Here is a 22,203-nt window from a genome sequence, read left to right as displayed (position 1 = left end):
AGTTGAAGTTGCCCAGTATGAGAGTGTTAGGTTGGACCTTAATATTCTCCAGGGTGCTTAGGAATATGGAGTGTGAGTCTTGGGACATGGTTGGGGACCTATAGCAGGCTACGACTTGAATCACTGTCTTATCCAATGTTAGCTGCACCTGAAAGTATCTCAGATGCGTTATGTTGGGCTACCAGTCAGGAGGTGTGCGCATCCATTATAAATATGGAAACACCACTGCCTTTCGAGCTTTGGTAAAAGTTTTTGGGCTGAAAGATGTGGAATGAGTTATAGCCTGGTAGTGCAGGGGTGCTTTCTGCTGCCATGGGTTACTCTGCTAGGGATATAGTTCTAAGGCTCAAAGGCTCACTGGGAGCACAAAACCCTCTCAGTCACTGCAAAGACATGATTCCAGCAATAGATTAGTAGCATCATGTTTTAAAGTGAAGATTAAGAAATTATAGAGTCTTAATACACAGTTACAACTGCAATAATGTGCTTTTAATTTACTACCTCAGTTATACAAGACTGGAACATCAGTGGAAATAAACTGTATTTTGGGGTCCATGTCAACTTACTAAAGATCAATATATTGAATATTATGATGCTGAATGTACAATGTTTAAATGTCAAAATGGTGAAATGTTAAAATTCTGAAAACAAAATACCTACTCCCTTAAATGTGTAGAGAACTGGACTTTCCTGTCCTCCAAGGGACCTATGTTTGTCTCATTTCCAGATTTTGCTAACAGGGGAGTGATAATGTTTGTTAGCTGGATGTATACTGGTACAGTGTATGTATGTAGTACGATATGATATTGGTAGGCATTTTGAGATCAACATTATTAAGTTTCAACATGTTGCTATTTCAGGATTTTGCATTCATCATTATGATTTCCAGTATACTACTGCTCAAAAAATTGTCAAATAGCCTTATTTTGAAGGAAGAGACTTAATGGAACTTGATAATCATTATGACTGACCATAAACTTGATATATAAAAGCTTTGCTAAGTTAGTGTCAAAGCAATTGTGCATCATCATTAAACCCATGTTAATAGAATTCTGTTAGCAACACATTACAAGAGTATTAGCCCTTAGTAAGGGGCATTTCAGGGACCTAGTCAAAGAAAAAAACATCATAACATAGTTTAGAAATAGTGCAGTGTTTGAGTTCTACAGTTACAGTTTTTTGAAAGTTAAACAGCATTGCCTAGTCACTCACAAATGGACATTAGTACTTACAATTCTCAAGAACATTATGCGAATTGCATATTTAGAACACATGAGAGTTTTTCAAATATATGGGCTGGATCCAATAAAGTCTACACAACTCACACAAATCCGGCAAACAATGTGGCATGCTAATTACAGCACAAACAGCTGAACTGTATGCTAATCAGCCAATCCAAGATGGAGGAGCTATTCAATAAGCTATAAAGCAATTGTGTACCCTCAGTGTAGATTTTGGCCTCAAATTCCAAAACCTATTGGAGTACAGCAACGGAAACTACTCTACACAGAAATAATGTTAGGGGCTGTTGGTGCTCTTCTGCACGTGCAGGTGCAACAGGCCTACATCTAGGCTGCTGCTGATGCTGCTAGACCTTGGCCAAGAAGAAGGGTGTTTAGACCCTGTTTAACTTTTCATGATTTGCATGAGGTGGAAATAGTAGAGAGCTACAAGGTGGATAGAGGCACACTACAGGAACCCTGCAACCTCTGTTGTCCTCAACTAACAGCAAGGGAAAACTGAGGGGAAACCAGTATCTGTGGAGATTAAAGTATGTGTAACACTTAGAATATTAGCTACAGGAACCTTCCAGAGACCAGCAGGGGACATACTGGTGGTGTCACAGCCATCAGCATCTAGGATCCTACATCAGTTCCTGAATGCTATGTTACAGCATGACAGTGACTGCATACATTTTCCTCATGCACCTGAGGACAGAGCTACAACTATGCAGGACTTCTACCCTGTAGCACACTTCCCTGATGTTCTGGGTGCCAAAGACTGCACGCACATTGAGATCAAATCACCACCTGGGCAACAAGGAAGGGTGTACATAAACAGAAAGGGCTTCCACTCCATTACCTGCCAGTCCATGCGTAATGCTAAGGGAATTATCATGAATACGTGCTGGCAACCCTGGCAGTTACCAGGACTCCCACATCTGGCATGACTCTCAGCTCTACTAGAGGTTTTCTAGGGGAGATATTCCACAAGGTTATTCATTGGGTGATGTAGGGTATGAACTCAAACCATGGCTGATGATTCCCATCAGAAATGCTCCACACACCCACTGAAGAACTCTATAATGAGGCACATCCTCAAACAAGAAATATCATAGAGTGGGTGTTTGGGCTGCTGAAATCATGGATCTGGTGCCTAGATACATCGGGGGGAGGGGGGGCTGCAGTATGATCCCAGTACTTGTGCTGAAACTTTCACTGTCTGTGCTATCCTTCACAATATTATCCTGAGAAAACAACTTCAACAGGAACACCCAGTGGAAGGGGCCCACATCCCACCACTACTGGCTGGGTCACCACAGCCACACTCGGGTGAAGACACAGAGAAGGAACTACCAGCTGCTGTGGGTGTAGGTAGACGTAGGTTGCACAATATGCCCTCACCTTGGACAAGAGGCAATGTAAAGCACATATGCTGACCACCTAAGGGGTACAACGTTCATCCTATGCACATACATATAATAAAATTGATGCCAGGCAACACTCATATCCTTTACTTACCCATGTAATGGATGTGTATTCCTAGCATCACACAGAGTCAGCCCCAAATGAAAACAATTGTAACTGCAGGACTATCAAGGTAAGTGATGCACCTGGAACAGGAAAATAAATGGGTAGGAACACAAGTGAATGGCAGATACTTGCACACCGTTACTTGTTAATTTTATTTTTATTTATTTTATTTTTATTTTATTTATTTTACATTTGTTGACCGGGATAGTCCGACTGGATACATGTCCATTTTCAGCGGAGGCCCAGGGAGAAAAGCTTCAAGATAATAATACACATTGAACATTTAGTAAATGCTAATTTCAAGCAGATTACAGTGATAAGCAATACCAGCATTTAGCACATATAGTACTAACCTATTATAATACACTTTACAAAACATAACATTATTTTTAAAGGTATATATATATATACATAACATTACTGCGGTGGTGGTGCTACGGTAGCGTTGTCACCTCACACTAAGACATTTTCCTGTTTGATTCTCAGCTAGAGCGTCTTCTGTGTGGAGACATGCATGAATGGGTGTACCTTTGTTGAAGGTTGTGTGTCAGAGCTGGCAACTCGGCACATAAAAATCTACTGCCAATCATTAGCAGACCGGAGTTCCACTGTGGCGACCCCTAACCGGGAAAAGCCGAAAGACACAACATATATACATAACATTAGATTCAGGTTTAAGACACATTGAGCAGCAGTTATACAACTGACCCTTCCTGAAATGGTGTGGTAGAAAAAAGTTAGAAGTAGTTGAAGGTAAGGCACCTAAGTAATAGAGAGATCACTAGTCGGGATTAGTGCAAGGACATAACCAATGAGTTTTGAAGTATTTCTTGAGTTTGGTTTTGAATCGAGTTAGTGAGGGTTCTAGGGTCAAGTCAGCTGGGAGTCTGTTCCATGTTATTCCAACAGAGTTGGCAAACAGAGAGTCCCCAGCTGAGTAGTTGGATTTGTATGTTTGAACTAGGAGTCTAGTGGATGATCACAGCTGATCATCCACTATGGCTGAGTGCTGGTGTAGGGGCTGATAATATTTTTTAGTGCAGGTGTATTTTCTGGTTGGTAAAGGACTTTATGTGACATTATTAGCTGGTTGAACTGCAGTAGGCTAGGCAGTTCAAGCCATCCTCGGCAATTTAGGTTGTGACAGTGGTGTGTCCAGTAGGCTGTGCCAGTTGCAAATCTGGCAATGTAGTTATAGCAGGATGCTAGTTTATTAAGATCTGTTTTGTTTAAGTTGGAGAATAGAGGTGAGGTGTAGAGAAGAGTTGATAGTAGATGGGAACGGGCAATTGCAGTTCTAGCAAGTGGGGTAAGCAAAGGTTTGATTCTGTAAAGAGAGCCAAGTTTTTTATTAATGGTTTTGATAGTTTGATTGATATGCACATCAAACTTCAGGTTGTTATCAACTATGACACCCAGTAGTTAAGTTTGGGCTTCTGGGGAAATGATAGTGCCATTATTAGAGGTTATGTTGAAGGATGGCAGGGGGGTCCTGCATGTGGGGGAGAAGAGGAGCAGCTTAGTTTTGTTGGGGTTTAGGATTAAATGTTGATTGGAGAGCCATTTTTCCACTGTATTGAAGGTATTTTGGGTTAATGTGAATAAAGTAGCTGGTGAGGTGTCAGAACAAATCAAGCTGATGTCATTCGCATATTGAATGCAGGTAGCCTCTGGGATGACTGAATGAAGGTCGTTGATAAAGATGGAGAAAAGAAGGGGTCCTAGTATCGAGCCCAGGGGGATTCCTAATGTGATGTGTAGGCGAGATGATAGCTTGTCCTGCCATAGGACTGAATGTTGCCTGCCCTGCAGGTAGGATTGAAACCATTGGAGTGCATGGTTGTTTAAGGAGAATGCCTTCAAGGTATTTATAAGCATTTTATGGTCAACCATGTCAAAAGCCTTGGCTAGATCTAGAAAGAGTGCTGAGGATAGTTTGTTAGTATTGCGGTTGTGGTTAATGATGTTAGAGAAAGAGAGGAGGAAGGAAGTACTACTGTGGTGTGGCTTAAAGCCTTACTGAAAGTTGGACAACAGCTTGTTCTGTGTGAGGTAGTGCATGAGCTGTATGTGTACACACTTCTCCATAATTTTAGCTAGAGGTGACAGAATAGCTATGGGTCTAAAGTTTGACAGCTCAGTGGAACTGCCTCCCTTATGGAGAGGAATGATATGGGAAATTTCCATATAGTGGGTACAGTAGTTTCAGCTATAGCTCTGTTGATCAAGACTGAGATGGGGTGTGCTATGGTGTCAGCAGCCTTTTGCAGATAGTCTGCTGGGAGGAGGTCGGCAGCCATGTGGTGGGTCTTAGTTTCTTAAGTAGGGCATGAATAAGTTGACTAGGAACAGGTTGGAAGGTAAAGTGTATTTGGGTACTGGGTGTGGCTGCATTATAATTAGAGCCATTGGGAGACAGTTGGCTGGCTAAAGACTGGATAGTTTCTGTGAAGAAGCTGTTGAAGTTATTAGCAATGTCTACTGGGGATTTTTGTTGGGAAGCTGAGGGGGGTGGAGTGGCGGTTTGGCCTGGGTGGAGTAGTTTATTTATTCCTGCCCAGAACTTTTGAGGTTTGTTTTAGTCTTTTTGTAGTAGATGGTAGTAGTAGTTCTTTTTGTCTAAGGTTATGGATTTTTTGGTGTCATTCCTTAGCTGTCTGAATCTTAGTTGATCAAGTGGGGCTTTTGTTTTTTGGTAGGTGGCCCATGCTTTGTTTCTGAATGAAATTTTGGTTTTGGTATCTTTAGAAAGCCATGGTGCAATATTAACTTTGGTTCTAATAGAGTAGCTAGGAGCATGGAAGTTAAGAATAGCAAGGAATTTGGTGTTGAAGTATGCTACTGCTTCATCTAGGGGGAGGCTTTTTAGTACTGACCAGTTGCATGCCTTAAGCTAATTTTGAAACTTGGTGAGAATAAAATTCTTGCTGTTTCTTAATGTTCTATAGGTGGGTTGATAGGAGCAGTCTACTTTGAGCTTGATTACACAGGTGAGACAGTGGTCACTTAGGTCATCGGACAAAGTGCCTGATTTATAGGATTGAAGATGGGGATTGACAAGTATCCAGTCTAGGCTACTTTCCTTGTTATTGGGTTTTCCTGTCCTGGTGGGGGAGGTTATGATTTGAGTAAATCCATAGAGGTTTATGTGGGCTGTGAGGGTTTCACAAGAGCAAGTGTTCCAGTCAATGTTAAAATCCCCAAGAACAATTATTTCTTGGGGGTAGTTATTGGATAACCAATATAAGAAGTCTTCTAAGGTTTCTGTGTCCCTCCATGGGGGAATGTAGACACAGACAATGTTTACATTTTTGTTTTTATTAATTTGTAGTTTTGAGATAATAATTTCAACATTATTGAACTGGGGTGGTTGTTGGGTGTTTATGCTATGCTATGTACCTAAGTAGAATGTTTGTGAGTTTTACAGCAATGACATCAATATGTGGTAGGATTGTCTAATGTCAATAGATGCCTGCTCTTTATCAAGTAATAGGTCTCGTGCGTGAAAGATACACAAAATACAAAAACTTGTAAGAAAGCACAACAATTTTCAAAAGAGCATCACAAACACATATATACTAAGCACTCAGTCAGTTATGCGCCCTATGCATCAGAAAAGGACTTACGTATCCCTGAATCCAAAAGATAGAAACAAGGAGATGGCACAATTACGATCATTTGCCCAGGGTGTTGTTTTGGAGGGGTGGAGGAGACCATGGCTGACACAACATGTAGTGAGCACATGTGAGTAAGAAAGACAAGTAGGCAGAAAGTTAGATAATTATCAAATAGCCAATGAGACAGCATGAGCTGCACCCCTCACGAATGACTCGTATACCTGTTATGAGTGTGTGTCTGCATAGGCACTTGAGGTGAAACATGTATGTGAGTGTTTGCAAGAACACAGAGAAGCTCTGTGCTAGGTCTATATCCTTTCATGTTGGACAGATGTGAGCCATGCATGGTAGAGTTAATAGTTCATTGTAGTCACCCCCTACTGAGAGAAATGGCTCTGCCAGGAATTGCACTGGCTCATTCAGGCCCATGGTCACATGTGTTGGTGTTACACGAACATGACTGATGTCTGGTGGACAAGGTCTCCTCACAAGTATGCCCAGGATCACAACTGTGTGGCCTAACACACCAGGATGTGGACACCTCAACCACTAATGGAGCAATGGAAGTATTGCCACTGTCACATATCTCGTGTAGCAAATGAGACACTGAGGCACTGTGATGGGTTCAAGTTGTTTATTGTACATAAGCACATCAGGAGCTGTGAATGGAACGTGTTTAACCTGAATGACTGACTCATTACTTCAAACACACTTGCATATGCATCTCCATTCATGCTTGCATTCACTCTGATTGACTATATAAAATGGCACCGATCTTGCACATGCTCAGTAACTTATATACGTGTGCTATCTAGCTACAGTGGCTGACTAGGTACAATACATACAACGATCTACATCCTCCATCTTTGATTTGTTCAATATACAATAGGAGAATGGGATATTTTTAAGAAGCTAGATATCACATCAATATATGACAATAAATGAATTCTAGTCCAAGTCGCACTGTATCTTGAAATGTGTTTGGAAATTCTACCCATTCTGGTCACATAAAAACACTGACTGGGTTTAGCAACAGGGACAGTCTATGGGATTCTTTTACAATTGGAACTTTGGGGATTACATCAGGATTACTTGAAGAAAGTACACTGTTCTCTGGAATTCAACCAAGTGTAGAGTCACTCTGAGAAATAGAGTCTCTGGCACAGGCAACCTGCTGTGTCACTGGTTCCGAGACTGGCATTAAGTGTCTTTGATTCCTTCTGAAATCCATTCCTTCAGATTGTATGATGTAAGATCTCGGTTCTTTGCAAAGGCTTTTGACGATACCCACTCAGTCATATCCTTTAGATGTTTGTATTCTCACAACTTCACCTTGTCTTAATGGTCTAAGAGGTTTGCTGGACTTATTGTAGTACAACATTTTTGACTAATGCTTTCTCAAAAGTTGAGCCTTGACCATTCTGTTGTTCTTTACATTTGGTAGTAACAATTGTTTACTGATTGATAAAGTTGTTCTCATCTGTCTGGACATTAATTTCTGAACAGGTGAACCAAGCAAGTTATCTCGAGGGATGTTTCTGAGATTGAGTAAGTTAAGAAAAACAAGAGTATCATCTTTCTTGGATCTCTCCAACAAATGTTTCTTTGAACTGCATGCTCAGCTAATGCATTGGACTGTGGATAATCAGGACTACTAGTAACATGTACAAAGTCCCAAGACTCGGCAAATTTCTTGAACTGCTGACTTGTAAACTATGCACCATTGTCAGAAATTACTTTGTGCAGACTACCATGGGCAGAAAAATGTCTCTTCAATTTTGTAATGATGGTGCTTGACGTTAAGTTAGGAAGAAGGTCAGTTTCAAACCAATTCAAGTAAGAGTCTACTAACACTAAGTAATGCTGACCATTCCATTTGAAAATATCAGTAGCAACTGTCAACCATGGTAATTCAGAAATCTAGTTTAGCTGAAGTGGTTCTTTTTGTTGGTGTGATTTAGTACTATTACAAATAGAACAAGCTAGAGTTTCCTTCTCTATATGTTTTGACATAGAAGGCCAAAATTATATACCTCTTGTCCTTCTTTTGGTTGAATCAGTATCTGGTTGACCACAATGCAAAAGTTTGATATATTCTTGTTGCAATACTGTAGGAATTACCACTTTAGGGCCTTTCATGATGATTCCTTTTTCCATCATGAGCTCATCTCTGTAAGGAAAATATTTCTGTATGTCAAGTGGTAGACTAATTTGTCATGCTGGCCATCCTTGACTGATAAAATGTTTCAACTTATGACTTCAAAGTCTGCTTTCTCATTGTCATGCTGTTCTGTTGTTTGTCTGGGTGCTCTCAACAAAGCATTAGCAAGGTAGAGATATTTGCCTTTAGTATGAACTATACTGAAATAGTACTTTTGCAATTTTAACATCATGTGTTGCAAGCATGCCAGGGCTGTATGTACTGGCTTTTTCATAATTGTCACTAGAGGTTGGTGATCAGTCTCTATTTGAACAGGTTTGCTATAAATATAATCATTGAACTTCGAACATGCAAACACTATTGCCAAAAGCTCTTTTTCTGTTTCTGCATACTGCATTTTAGTTTGGGTTAAAGTTTTGGATACATAGGCTACTGGTATGCCTTCTTGCAGACATGCTGCACCAAGACCATCGTTTGAAGCATCACACAAAAGAGTTACAGGTTTGTGAACATCATAATAGCTCAATGTTGGTGGACTGGCAATTTTCTGTTTCAAAATCTCAGAAGCTTTTTGGTGTTATTTCAACCAGGACCAGTTTACATTTTTGCATGTCAACTCAAGTGATGCTGCTGAAAGCTCATTCAGTTCTGTGATGAACTTTCCTAAATTGTTGACCATACCAGGAAAATGTTGTAAAGATGTGACATTTTTCTGGAACTGGCATCTCAATAATTGTTGCTTGCTTAGATGGATCTGGTTGTAAGCCAGAACTGGTAAACAAATGACCCACATAAGTAACTTCTTTCCATTTGAATTTACACTTCTGAGGATTCAGTTTAAGATTTACTTCACAAGCATGGTCTAGAACTTTCCTGAGATTTCTATCATGTTCGTCTTCACCACTGCCCCTACAATAATGTCATCTACTATTACAGCACATGGATAACCAGAAAAAAATTTGTTCCATTGTGTGTTGAAATACTTCATTGGCAGAATTTATCCCAAATGTCATTTTCAAGAATCTGTATCTTCCAAATGCTGTTTTGAAAGTAGTTAACAATGAAGATTTGTGATCCAGTGAAATTTGCCAAAAGGAACTTTTTGCATTTAAGATTGAAAAAATAGTGCCATTATGCATGAGAGTGGCTATTTCTTCTACTGTGTGCATCGGATGATGAGGATGCTTAAGTGCTTTGTTTAAGTCTCTCAGATCAATACATATTCGAATATCATATGGTATTTTTTAATGAGCTATGACCATGGAGGATACCCATTCAGTTGGTTCATTTACTGGAGTAAGGACACCTAAATTCATCATTTTGTCAAGTTCTGCTTTTACTTTGCTCTGCGTTGCTAATAGAACTTTCCTTACTGGTCTGACAACTGGGCTTACATCATGGTTTAACTTCATGGAATATGTAACTGGGAGCTTGCCAAGCTCATCTGTGAAAATATCAGCATATTCACTAAAAATACCCTGTGTAAAACTATCCCTGTTTTTCGGACTTATATGGTGGACCTCTTTATTAAATGAAATTTGTTCCATTCTCAAACTGTCTTTCAGGCCTAAGAGTGACTGCACGTGTCTTTTGACTATCTAAAACTGCAAGTTATAGCTGTTCCCAGCAGAATGGCATGTGAGAAGTACTGCGCCATCAGTTTGAATCTCTTTACCGCTATAAGCAACTAGTTTTGCACACTTTGCTGAATCAAGTTTCTTACTAGCTCTTACTTTGGCAAACATTTGTGCTGATATAACACTGCACTTGGATACAGTGTCTACTTTAAGCTTCACAGGTTTCCCATTAATCCAAACAGTACAAAGTATTTCACTTTTTCCTGATAACTGATAATCTACTGTGTTAACTGTTTCATCAGTCACAGAGACACCATCAACATAGAAAGTTTTCTCATAGGTCTCTATCTGATCTACTTGCTTCTTCAGATGCTCTTGTTTAATAAAAGTATGCCTCTTTAGACTTGCAAAGCCTTTTGCAATGATTCCACTTTTTAAATTTGTGACATTGCTGACCAAAAGCTAAGCACTTCTCTCATTTAGATTAATGACTACCTCCACAATTATGACAATTAACAATAAGGTTGTTTGTTGTGGCCCCATTCAGTTTATAGTTAGGGGTAGAAACTGCCACAAACTTTGGTTTATATCTTCGTTTGTACCCAACTTTATGTTGCACACTATCAACATTCACGCTGGCAGACACTGCATGCACGTTTTTCTCATTCGCAAGCACATAAGTATGCTTTTCTTTAAGTTCATATATTTGACAAATTGTAATAGCTTTGCTCAATGTTAAATCACTGTGTCAAAGCAAAATCTTTCTCACTACATCATTAACATCACACACAAGCTTGTCTTTTATCAACTCTTCTCTTAGATCACCAAATCTGCATGTTTTTGCTTTATTTCTTAAATCAGTAATACATGCTGCTATAGTTGCACCAGGCTCTTGATTTCCTGTGTAAAACAATATTCGTTTTAGGGTTACATATTTCACTAAATTTACATTTTAAGCACTCAGGGTCTTCCTGCATTTCAGCTTGTATCACAGTATAGTGGTTCTCCCCCTCCCCTGCATACACAGCAAGTGCATACACAAATGAATGTTCCCTCTCAAAGTCTTCCGAACCAGCTAAATTAAGAAGTATGAATGCTCTGGTATGTGCGTCTTTATCAGAAAATGCAGCCTGTATGAAAATATCATATTCTTGCTCAAACACTCTCCAATTCTCAGCAATATTATTATCAAACACCAGTGGTCCAGGTCTGCGAAATCCCTCTGCTATAATAACAGATTTTGTTTAAATATATGCATAGACCAGGTACTTGTAATTATGCTCAAATGCACAACAATTTCTCTGAAAAGGCTTCACTTTATAACTGCAAACATTCTGGGCACTACAGATACCTCAAAAAGTTTCACTTAATGCAAAAAAGTAGTACATTGTGAAAAAATGGGCCATTTTAGACTTTCCTTACATTTTAATACTTCAGAAATTATTTCAAACACTTTTGTATTTATTTCAAATACTGTTATCAGTATGTAGCAATTTTGGGCATTTCATTTATCTCAGTAATTATTTCAAATGTTTTGAATGCTACGCCACTTGTTCAGGGACTGAAAAATCATTTAAGCAAGTTTAAGTACCTTTGAATAACCAGTGACCTGTTTGTGAGTTGGTTTCTGTATATTCCTCCACTTCTAACTTCATGCCTCATGGTTTGTGATTTGCTTCACTTCGGATCCCATTTTGACACCATATCGTATGTCTTGTGTATTAGATGAGACACTGAGGCACTGTGATGGGGTAAAATTGTTTATTGTACATAAACACATCAGGAGCTGTAACTGTAACAAATATTTAAGCTAACTGACTGACTTATTACTTCAAACACACTCGCATGTGCATCTCCATTCATGCCTGCATTCACTCTGACTGATAATACAAAACGGCACTGATCATGCATGTGCTCAGTAACTTATATGCGCATGCCATTTAGCTATAGTGGCTGACTAGGTACAATGCACAGAGTAATGTAAAGCCACTATGGGGCAGTGATCAGGCATGGCCACATTAGCTAACAGCAGATGATGCTGCTGACCTACATCCACATGGGTGGAGTCCCCCTCCCAGCAGATATTTTATCACAGATGCTGCCATTGCATCATGTCATTCATCCAATCCATTGAATCGGCAACATAGAAGAGGCAGTCATGCATGGCAACCTGTACTACATCAACAACCCTAAGCATGTCCTCAGAGGCCCTAGTGGAATGTGCTTGTGCCTCCATGATGACCCTAAACATAGGTTGAGTGGCACATAATGACACACCAGTATCAGGTGGAGTTTGGGCAGCAGGCCACCTCCGAGCACCCTTAACAACCCTCATGTGTGTCACCTTGCCCACACTTTGGCTATGGTCAGAGTAAACTGGCACTTAAGCCACAGTAACCACACTACCCTGATCAAGTGTTTCACCCTCAACCTGTCCAATATCTGAGGGCTCAGTGGAATAGGTATGCGTAGGCATACTGATTGTGTCTGAAGGAAATCCAAGGATGGCTGAATGTCAATCTCAGTGTCAGATTCAACCTCTGCACTCCCCAACTGTGCCTCTGGTTGGCTACCATTATCATCAGAGGCTACCGATACTCTGACATCAGGTGGTAACAGTTCTACACTTCCACTTTTGGGATCACCTGTGATAAGCAACAAACACAGGAACAAAATTAATGCTACACTAAATAATAAAACAATTTATATGATAAACTAATACTGGTCCTACTATCGTAGATGGTGCAGTAATACAGACACTCATTACACACACCTCACACATACAGATAAATGCATATATCTGACGAATGGTCGTCAATAAGCAAAAAAAAAAAAAACATGTGCAGATGCTCCACACTTTGTGGTCTTGGAAGAAATGAAGCAAGGGATGGATGCAAATTAAACATTACAATGGGTAACACAGGAGGACAGTGAATACACAATTGCCTATATGTCCAGTAAGAATAGTTTTAACTGACACTTTGCTGACATGTACACCCACAGCCCATGTGTCATGAACAACTGTGTCTTATTAAGTCTATTAAGTTATCAATAAGTACAGGGAAAAAATCCTCCCAGGAAATATTAGTTAAATTACATATTTTACTATATAAGCAAATCTAGAACTTGCCATATGTAAGCTTACCTGGAAGCTGCTTTTGGGACACAGTTGTCCTCCCAGACACATCAGCACTGACATCAAGCACATGTTGGTATGTAGTTTCCAATGAGCTATCTGGATCTAGCTGATGAAATCATATCAATGGCCCAATGATGCACCTGATTATAAATCCTGATGCGACCTCCTACTGCATTGACACCATTCACTAACTGGTCCCAAATCTGCATTTCTGGCAGCCGTATCCACACATATTGTCTTAAGCAGATGGTTGCCATGACACCTGGATGTCTGGATAATCACTTCATTTTCCGAGTCACTAAAAGGGGGTTTACATGGATTTGTATGTTTGGGTGTCATAATCCTATGTGACATAAAACAGACAAGGATACAACATGTAAGTATCACCTAAGTAAAGTCTTGCTTATGCACACATTTGTCAACAGTAATCACTGGAAACACATATTTTAGTTAATAAAACTAAAGGCTATGTGGTTGTCCCACCTCACTCTCACAAACAAACCAATCTTTGTCCAAACCAAGGAATACCACTTTAGTAATGTATTATGTTTCCCACTGAAATATTAGGATGCCCACACATTTTCAAGAGAAAAGCACCTGAAACGGGCCTAATTCTAAATTTTGAAGCTTCAATACTTCAAATTTCTTATGGTCAAGACCATAAGACCGAAGTTTTGAAACTTTGAACCATTCAAATGGAGATCATTGTACAGCACAAAATGGTATATTTACCATTTTCCTTGTTGTAGTGCAATCTCAGAGTTGGTATATTTAATTGGAAGGGGATGTGGTGTGCAGGGGGGCTTGCCCCCTGAAAAAAATGTAAAAAAATATATTTTTTTGTTTTAATATTTTTTTATTTAAATTTCAAAGTTTCAAAACTTTGATCTTATGGTCTCAACCATAAGAAACTAGAAGTTTTGAAATTTCAAAATTTAGAAGTAGACTCCTGGAAACTCACTTTTGTTCTGGCAACATGCAAATGGCATCTGGATTCCCCATCCCCGAAGCAACAAGCAAATTAAGGTTTGTACAGACCAAGGAACACCACATAACTAAATTTGCATATACACTTTCAACATAATTATGAGAATGTTTACACATTTACATCAGAAAAGTCAATTTATGATTGCTAGTCACCTCTCACTGTTCCCACCACTCCCCAAAGCATAACACCTGTGTCATTGATATGCACATTACATTTCTGTGCAATAACATATAAGATTGTAAAATAACAATTTTAACAGTAACACTTGTGATGAAAAGTTAATAATCTGCATATCTGAGAAATATAAATGCCTGCCAAAAATGCCTATGCCAACAGTGAACTATAAGAAATGCATACAGATAAAAGTTCCATTTTCTGGATATATATATATTGCTTTGTAATATGTTACAAAATCTAGAATGTACTTGAAAAATGCAAGCATACCTTAACAAAGTTAGAAGCCTTCTCTGCAGGTAAATCAAAGGACTAGCAATCTTCTCTTTTGTCTAAATGCACACGTCTCCTTATCTTCAAGTTCACTAGCTACACAGTTACCTTTTTATAGTGTAGATTCAGGCCTCTGAGTATTGCTGAAGATGCAAATAAGTTGTAAACTCATTAAAATTGCTGAATGCCAAACTTTTGACTTTGTGTAGCAGATGTGAACATAGTGTAGGCTCTACAGCACCGTTAGTTGCTAATAGGTTGCAACTGTGAATGATTAGCTGGAGAGAGAAGGAAGACACACCAGTAATTCAGACTACCTTTCCTGCAATGGATGTGTCACTCAGGATACACTTACAAAGTGTAAAAGTAACTTTAGCAAACTTTTAAATGGAACTAAACAGCACACCTCTATGATGTATGTTCAATAGTAAACAAACTATCCTGCCTGTGCTGATAAATATTTTTCACTATTATGTACTTATTATCATTCAGTTTAAGGAAAATGACACAAAATGCACTAGAGAATGCATGTCTGATATTACATCAGAGATAAGGGAAGAATGAACACAGTACAAAGAGAAGACAGAGCTGCATTTGTGCAAAGATATTCATAGATGGTTGTGTGATCAAGCCTTGCACTAAATATAATATGTAAGCCACACATGTACAACCAGCTGACAATGTACAAGTATGTGTCCTGTTAATAATGTAGAGAAAATGGGAATTGCTTGTATGCACATGATTTGCTTTCCTGCTGCAAAGCTATGTGTGTGGCAAGGAGAGATAACACACTTCCACTGTGTTATGTAGTTTCATTAGTATGATAGCTGAAATCCAGAGCTGTGTAAAATTATTTAACATGTGTTAAGATGTTTTTTTTTTTAATTTTGATATTTGTATGGTGCATGGCTTAGTGCACACATGGAGAAAGGTGCCAGTATTTACAATTTAATATCAGCATGGATTATACGGACAGCATAAATTACAGTTGTGAATCAACTGTGTGCACACCTTGTAGAGACATTGAGGCACACAAGACTTAAGATAGTTAGACAATGGTTCAAGTCCTACATTAGATTTTAAGCAGAAATGTTATTAACATTTTTTTTACAAAGAACATGTATTTTCTCCTTTGCCTGTCTCATTTGCACATTGCTCAGTTGTGCACAAACATGCCATATGGCTGTAGACAAAAAGATACATTGTTGTTTGCAAAAAATACATTATTACTTATTTCCACTTGTTTCGTGCAAACACACTAAGTGGCGTTGTGCAGTGTTCAGCACTGATATGGAACACCTGCAGATGAAAAATATATGAAAAATATATATTGTAAGTTGATAAAATGAAACATTCTCACTGGGTCCACCTTCCAGTACCCAAACATGGTAAGTGGCGTTGTGCAGCAGTCAGCACTGTAGACATTAATGAATGTAAAAGATACGCCTGCTGCCTAGCTTTCCCCATGGCAAAAGGTGTAAGTTCATAGCCACAATACAGATTAGCCTGGGTTGTAATTCAACACACTCCAAATTTTATCAATGCTGTTCCACTTAAATTATACAAAAATTGACACTATAAAGATAATTACACATAACAATAGCTATGTATAGCAATTGATATCATATGACTTATATGCATGAGTGGGGTATCCTGACAATTATATTTCTGTTATTTTTTTTTTCTTTCTGCCCTGGTTTGGACTTCATACTTTACTGACGGTCATCTATACAACTCACATAACTCAAGTATAGCTGAAAAACAGAATTTATTGTGTGGTCTGACCCAGAACTCGGAAATTTAACCTGAAAGTTTGTTTGTGTCTTTCGGCTTTTCCCGGTTAGGGGTCGCCACAGTGGAACTCCAGTCCGCTAATGATTGGCAGTAGAGTTTTATGTGCTGGCTTGCCGGGCCTAATGCACAACCTTCAATGAAGGAACGCCCATTCATGCATGTCGCCACACAGAAGACGCTCTAACTGAGAATCGAACGGGCAATGTCTAACTGTGAGGTGACAATGCTAACCTGAAAGTAACACAAGTATATGCATCTCCAGTATATTGTCACACATTACTAATGCATCACACATGAGAATGTATAAACCAGGACATTGTCAGGTCACACATATAAATGGTTAACTGCAGTGTAGCATCACTCGCTCTTTAATGTGTCAATATAATTAATGATGTTTTCTCATTATCCCTCTTGCCGAGTGTCCAAGTGGTTTAGTGTGCTCCCTAACTTTTTTCCCTTCCCAGGACACCACTCCAGTATTATACCTGGTTAGATTCCAGTTGGTGTGTGATTAATACTAAAGCAGGTCCTGTGCATTTTAAAGTGAATAAAAGTCACTGATACTGCAATCCAACTTTTCCCCCTCCCACAGACACCACTCCAGCATTATACCTGTCCAGATTCAAGCTGATTAGTGACCAATGCTAAAGTGGGTCCTGTGCATTTTAAAGTGAATAAAAGTCACCGGTACTGCACTCTACCTTTTCCTCCTCCCAAGACACCACTCCAGCATTATACCTGGTCAGATTCCAGATGATTTGTGACCAACGCTATAGCAGGTCCTGTGCATTTTAAAGTGAATAGAAGTCACATATACTGCAGTCTAAGTATGTTTATAGCAAATGGTCAAGCTAATTTCTCAATGTAAATTGTAAACTTTGTTGGTGAGCTTGCCACCAGAGACGCCTTGCAGGCAAACCCCTCCATACCCTATGATTTTAGTTTCCCCCCCTTAACTCTCTCTCTTTTAGATTAACTCCTGAACCTAAACAGCCCCTTTTGTCTCTATGAAGCTATCTAAAATCCCTATAATTTCCTTTTCTGTCTGTTGACCACTTGTAAAGACACCACACTAACTGGGCAGACACAAATTGTGACATGATACAGTGCAAAGTGCTATAACATCAGTAGCTAACTCTTATATTTTTATGTAAAATTTACCTTAGCTGAGGTAGTGTAACCTCCAACCTAGTTCAAGGAGGAATGATATTTTTGTTTCACTCACTGTGCATTCCATTTAGCTGGTTTTGCTCTATATACTGCATTTTCCCCTGACCTGAGCTGGTACCCCTCCCCCCAACACCAAACATCTGGTATGTTTTATGAGAGAGACTATGGTTTTAAAGAAGTTAATGGTGTTGCTACAGAGGTGATGGAATTGAGGAAAACACAAGGTAGGCCCTATTTTTATGAAAGGAAGGGGAGGACTGATACTATTAAACATGTAAGTTGCAGACAACCCAGAATAGGACTTACTTTTTCTAGCAATGTGAGGGATGTTTGTATGGTTATAAAAATGAATTAGCCCATTTTACTGAGTGATAAGGGACTAAGAAATATAGTAGGGATGCAACCAATCTTCTATTTTAAAAATGCAAGGAATCTTAAGCAGAGACTTTGCTTCAAACATAATTCTTTATGTATTGCACGACTGTTATCTTCTAGGCTAGGTACCTATCCTTGCCGTAGTTGTAAGGCCTCTGATCATATTATGGATACTCCATTTTTCTGCATCCCACTACTAATATTAAGTATGAATTCAGATTCTATGCTGATTGCAAAAGTAAAGATCTGGTGTATCTTGCCACCTATAAGGAATGCCCATGTTTTTATGTTGGAAAGACTAGTCATAGTCTTAAAGAAATAATTCTGGAACTTCTTGGTGAAATTAGAAGGAAAGTTAGAAAGAAAGCATTGAGTAAACATGTTGCGTCCAATATTAATCATACTTTTCTCTTTAGAGTGGTACAATTAACTTCTAAGAGTATTAGGGGAGGAAGTGTTGTTAACAAAACAGAGAACAATGAATTGAAATGGATCATCACCCCGCAGGTAGATAGAGGATTTGGTTTGAATGATAGTATTTCACTTAAACCTTACCTACTTTCAAGGAAGCTTAAACACTAATTAGTTGTTACGGTAACAGTGATGAGGGTTTGGCTTGTTAATTGATTTGCCTATTTATTGATGCAGCTTAATGTATTTGTTAGTTGATCTGAAGAAGTATTGTAGATACGAAAGTGTTCACCTTTATTTTATTTTGTACATTAAACATCTTCATCGGCTGTGTTGCTTGCTCATTTTCTCTTTTTTGACATCCACCCCAACCCTGGCCCCCTACCCCATCTCCCAACTCCAAAATCAATACCTCTTCCTCCATTTCCCCCTCCTTACTCCAACCTCCCCCCCTCCCCACAGTCCTGCTACTTGTAACAACAAAAGTAATGTCTATCTACTCTGTTAACATCCAAAGCCTCATCAACAAAACCTCTGAACTCCATACTTGGATTGCCCATACCTCCCCACACATTCTAACCCATTCTAAAACTTAGTTAAAGCCTCATATCACTAATAATATAATTTTACCACCCAACTATAACATCTATTGATCTGACAGAATCCCAAAAAAAGGTGAAGGCATTGCCATCATCTACTTTAATCAACTTAACGTTACAGTTCTACCAATTCCTATACCCAATTTCCATCCTGCTGAACTACTTATTCTTAATTACCACCTGAATGCACACAAAAAAATCGGCATAGCCTCCATACTCATCCACCCAGGCAATAATATTCCCATCTTTGAGCATATTCTTTCCTAGGTCTCCCACAATATATCCTACGATACTGTCATCCTTGGAGATGTTAACATAGACTGGTCCAAACTAACAATTGACTCCCCACAACTTAGTATCAACCTACATGGATTCCACCAACTTGTCACATCCCCTACACGCATACGTAAATCTTCTCCTACCAATCCAATCCTAGATTGGATTCTTACCAACACCCCAACTCTCTACCATAACCCCTCTACTTACCTGACACCTTGAGTGATCATCGTCCAATTCACATCCAAAGATACTCTTCCCTGGCACCTAAAATTCACTCTTACAGAGACTGCCATAAACTCCAATTTCAATGTAAACTTGTTTAACAACACACTTGCAAACATCAACTGGTCCTTCCTCTGGCAGCTCCCTCTCAATGAAGCCATACTAAAATTTTATAAAATCTTCTTTGATATTCTCAACTCCCATGCCCCCTGTAGGAGGATCCAAATTAAATCTAACTATGCCCCTTGGCTCACTAATGAAACTCGTTCCCTTATGCATAAAAGAGATGGAGTATGGAAAGCTTGGGTCAAATCTAAATCACCCTCTCTGCTCCAAAACAATAGAGAACTCAGGAATTTCTCAAAAAAATTATCAGCAAAGATAAAAACTACTTCAACTCACCCCAATTTGAAAGAAAATTCAACCCACAAAAATTCTTGTCTACCATAAATAAGACCCTTCACCCTGGGAAACCTTCCACTCCCACCCCTTATCCAAATAATACCCTACTAGAAACAGCCACCCTTCTCAATACATACTTCATAGATACTATCCAAAAACTTACTCACACCAACCACAATATAGACCCCCCCCTCCCACCACTTCTAATCCATGCAAAAAAAAAACATACTCACTCAAACCAGTCCCCACTACCTACATCAAATCACTACTGCTCAAACTTAAACCCTGCTCTCCCTCTGCAGACAACCTACCTCCCATATTCCTCAAACTAGCCACTGAATCTATAGCATATACCATATCTTTACTAATCAATAGATCCATAAATAAATCCACTGTACCAGATATCTGGAAATCTTTCTACACTATCCCACTGCATAAAGGTGGGAATTCTACCGATCCATCTAACTACAGACTCCATAGCGATCCCCCCTCTCTAAATACTCAAAAAATGCCTCCATACTCAACTTCTAAATTATCTTCTCCAAGAAAACTTAGTAATTCCCACCCAACATGGCTTCAGGCCACACCACAGTACTACCACTGCATTCCTATCCTTTACTTACACTGTGGCTTAAGCCAGGGACAACATCCAACTTGTATCCTGCCTTTTCCATGACCTCTCCAAAGCCTTTGATACTGTTTCACACCCTTTACTTCTATCTAAACTATCCAAACTCAATCTTTCTGGGTGCTCCCTTAGCTGGTTTGCAAGTTACCCCTCTAATAGACAACAATCAGTCTGATGGCTCACTTACCGTTCCCCTTTCCTACCCATTAAATCAGGAGTCCCCCAAGGATCCATCCCTGACCTCTTTTAATATCTTCGCCAACAACCTCCATATTGCTTGTAAACATTCTACCCTTATCCAATATGCTGACGACTTGACTCTCATCTCCATTACCAACAATATATCTCATCTCCACACTCACACCCAAGTCTCATTTCTGTCCATTGAAAAGTGGCTCTCTGATAACCAACTAATCTTAAATACAAAAACAACTAAACTCTTGATATTCCTTTCTCAACCTCTATCTCACCATAAATCATCCTTTCTCATTACATCCCTTGACAAGACCACCATTAGTGCAGAACCCCACACTAAACTTATAGGTACTGTTATTGATTATGAACTAAAATTCAACTTGCATATCCAACATAGCATCAAAAAACCCACCAGAAACTAGGTCTACTCTAAGAGATTTCTTACCTCTGATATAAAACTCTCACTGGCTCAAGCTCTCCTCCTTCCCTCCCTCCTGTATGCAGTACCAATCCTTACTAACATCCATTTTACATCCATTCAACACTCACCACATAACTATCAGCATTGCCTTGCCCTCAACACACTCCAAAGGCTAGAATTCCCCCAACTTCAATTGTCACAATTTTGAATCTTACACTCCATCCTTTACAAACCTACATCTTACTCTTCTCTCTCCTCCCTTATATCCTACTACACCCCATCCATCCTCTCCTTACATCTAATCAACAACTTCTCAATATGTATAAACCTAACAAAAACTACTGTACAGATACACTGTAACTCAAGCCTGGAATAAACTCCCCTCATCCATTAGAACCATCCCCCACCCCAACCACTTTAAAAAAGAGTTAAAACATTTCCTACTTAACACAAGGACCTGCCCCTGTCATGATCCCACCTAATCATCTACACCTCTCTATTACCAATATAATATACAGGAATTATTTTATCTTCCTTACTCTCCATCACACCACTGTTTTTTTGTATTAGCCCCATGAGTTAGGCTATTATAACCCATGTAAATATGTACATACTTAAACCTACTTCAGCTCTCCTTGTCTGTGTTATCAACATGCTCTTTCTAATGTCTTCTCTTAGTTATGTCTTACACTAACACTATTCTCTCGCCCTATTTCTTACTCTACCTCTTTCATTTAATATTAAAAAAAGCCTTTCAAGTGTAATATTTTTTGTGTGTATATATATATATATATATATATATATATATATATATATATATATATATTACAAATGTTGTTTTGTATAATCTCTGGAGCTTTTCTCCTCAGGTCTCCACTGAAAATGGGCTTTTTGCTCAAGTTGGACCAACCAAGTTAACAAATGTCAAATAAATAAATGAGCATGTCTGACAAACATTTCCTCTGTTGCAATGAGGAAAAAACACCTATGTGGAAGAATATGTATTTTCTGTTTTGCAAAGGTTT

This window comes from Protopterus annectens, chromosome 2.part0, assembly GCF_019279795.1.
Source record: "Protopterus annectens isolate FY-2018-M chromosome 2.part0, PAN1.0, whole genome shotgun sequence".
NCBI classification, from domain to species: Eukaryota; Metazoa; Chordata; order Ceratodontiformes; family Protopteridae; genus Protopterus; species Protopterus annectens.
Note: the sequence above shows the minus strand (reverse complement) of the source record.